This window comes from Amborella trichopoda, chromosome 11, assembly GCF_054954075.1.
Source record: "Amborella trichopoda isolate Santa Cruz 75 chromosome 11, AtrichopodaSantaCruz75HAP2 v2.0, whole genome shotgun sequence".
In the NCBI taxonomy this organism is placed as follows: Eukaryota; Viridiplantae; Streptophyta; class Magnoliopsida; order Amborellales; family Amborellaceae; genus Amborella; species Amborella trichopoda.
Genome location: NC_142346.1, coordinates 41,688,007 through 41,691,251, shown reverse-complemented (window position 1 = coordinate 41,691,251; position 3,245 = coordinate 41,688,007).

Sequence of the window (3,245 nt, the reverse complement as noted above, 5' to 3'; positions counted from 1 at the left end):
AAATGGCTCAACTTGGTTTGCTCCACTATTTACTGGAATTTGTCATTTGTTCAGATTTGTTTATCAGCAACATGCTGCCATGAACTCAGTAATTACGAGAACAACGATTTATTCCCAATTTCTAGATAACTCCTGGGTTCTTTTGCAATCCAAACATGGTGTAGCACTAATAAGTTGAAATTTCACTGATCAAATAAAATTGTGATTTCCATATATCCACATTTTTAAGGTTAAGGATTCGTTTTTGCTAGGTCAGATGCTTTTTTGGTAAGACCTCGTGAGGCCATTTTCACACTATTTTAAAAGGGTGAGGTTTGTTAAACTGTTGAAGTAAGGAGCACCTCAAAACTATGCCGAAAATGCAGTTTCCATGCAATGGGATTATATGAGAATCAATTGTTGCCCCCAATTATGAATTTTAAAGTTTCAGAAATGGTGATGATCAAGTAAATCTATAAATGCTTAAAATCTTGAAAATGGACGATCCAGATAATGTGTTAGAAGATGAACTATTTTTATTACTAATAAAATTTTTGTTTTTGTTTTTTTTCTATAATACTCGAGGTCAAGATGATTGGTTTGAGGGTTTCCCGGCATAGGAACCGCTTTCTCTAGTGGCTTTTTTAGGTGCACCTTACTTGTATAGCATGAGGTTGACACTTTATATAAACTTTTTCCATTTTAAAAGGGATGTGATATATATAAAGTGTCGACCTTAACCAAGTAAGGCACTCCTCCAAACTGCCATAAACACTTATTATGGCTTGAAAATCTATGTCAACCCTTAATTAAGAAATTTAAAAATTAAGAAATTTAAAACTTCAAGATAGTACAGATTAAACATATCTATAAATACTTAAAAATCATGAAAACAGACGGTCTAGATAATGTGTTACATGATTCACCATTTTTTTACAAGTTAAATCGTTTTCTTTTATATCCACACATCTCTAGGTCTAGATGATTAATTAAAGTGTTTCTAACAGGGGTAACATTTTCTGATTATTTTTTTTATTCTTAATATTAAATTTCATTGGATCAGAGAGCTGAAGAAGTTTATAGTCACAAAGCAAAAAGAGGGGAAGAAATAGATGAAAAATGATCATGTGTATTTTAGATACACAGCATTAGTGTGTGCGTGAGTTTTAAATGGTCCATCCTTGTAAGTGAGAAATCCTAACACCCTTTGGACGTGTTTGTTTTTCTAAAAATTTTATTTCATATTTTTAAAAAATTATGTTTTTTTCACACTTCCATCTAAAGTTCGAAAACTAATCTTTCAACAAAAGTTTGCATTCCTTTGTTAAAAAGTGAAATAATAAATTCCTAGGGGAAGTAGAAACTTAATCTTTAATAACTTTTTTATCGATCGCTATTCACTATGTATGATATAAAAACATAATATTGGTATTATTAATATGATATAATATAATATAATATTATTATAACATAATATTATATAATATAATAGTATATAATATTATATTTTATAATATTTTAGATTATATATATAATAATATAATTATATTATATTTTGTATAATATAATAATATAAATATTATATATTATATTATATTATATATTATATTATATATTTATATTTATTTTATTAATATAATTTATATTATATAGTATATATTGATTATATATTATATGTATTATATATTATATTAAATATATATTATATATAATATATAGTACTAAATATATTAAATGAATTTAAATATATCAAATATATGTATTATATTAATATATATAATATTTATATTATTATATATTATATAAATATATTATATTATATTATATAGATAATATTTATTATTTATCAAATATATAATATACATTATATTATATATTATATTATTTTATATATGTTATATATTTACATTTATATGGTTAATATATATATATATATATATATTTCTCAAACACAGTACCCAGCACTTTCTTAATATCCAGAAAGTTATCAACACAGTACTTAGAACTTATTCAAATATTATGGAACAAAGCATTTAACTTTTCATAACATTAAAAACATTAAACTTTCTAAAAGATATCTTTCAGAAAAACAAACATGCCCTTTGAATAGAGGAAAACGTCAGCACATTTCTAAGTTAAAATTTCTTTTTCTTTCTTTTGACCTTTTTGCCCTATTTCTCTCTACCCTAGTCATACCCTCTCCTTTCTCTTTACACGGTTTCCAGCATTGAATATATCGTCAAATAATCCATCTGTAATGGAAATTACATTAGTGAGAATATAAGCCGAAACATAAAAGAGAACTTGATTTAACGGCTCTTTCGAAAAATTGAGAAGGCAAATAAAAAACATATAGGTAAACGGATTTCATAATAGAATAGATATTTGGCGATAACTTTCCCTCCACCCAAGCAATATACGAACAGGGAAACTAAAAGGCTAATATACCAAGGAAAGAGCCCAAAACCTTCAAAAAAAAAAAGAGGAGGGTTGAGATAGAGATATAAGATTAATCTCTCTTATAGTAATGGAGAGAAATAAACACATAGGGATATGTTTATGGACTTCTTTGTTAGCATGAAGATTAGGACTCACCCGAAGACTGGTTGAGGGAGATGTCACATAAGATAGAGAGAGTGTTTTATGTACAACCACCCGAACCTGTGGCCTGCCCTTACTCACTCACTCCGAGTGAGTTTTTGTGATTATTATACGTGTATTAATATAATGTCACTTCATCGCATCAAAAATAACTCTCGAATGTGATCCTACATTTGTTATACAATGAATACAAAAGAAAAAAACATATTCCTATGTAAACAAAATTAAACAAGTCACGTCTATTTAACATAAGTATGTGATTATAAATATTCAAAATGCAATAGGTTCATTATGCCTTATTCAAAAAAATAGGTTCATCAAGCTCCATCAAATTATAATATGCAATACATCGATTTATGTAGACCTAGTTTTGGCATGCTAACCTGTAACTACGAAGGATAAAGTTCCAAGAATTGAACAGACTAACCATTTTGGAAATAGACAGGTCCAGATAATTTGTTATAGAATACATTATTTTATGACTTTAAATCTTTTACCCATAGTTCTATATATTGAGGTCGAGATGATCACTTGGAAAAACTTCAAACCTTAAACACAACCTGTTTGGGTGGTTTCTTGAGCTATGACTTATATTTATAATTTATAGGGGTTTTGTGTCGATTGGACCCCGACCCAGTTCTGGAACCTACCTACCTGGGCTTACT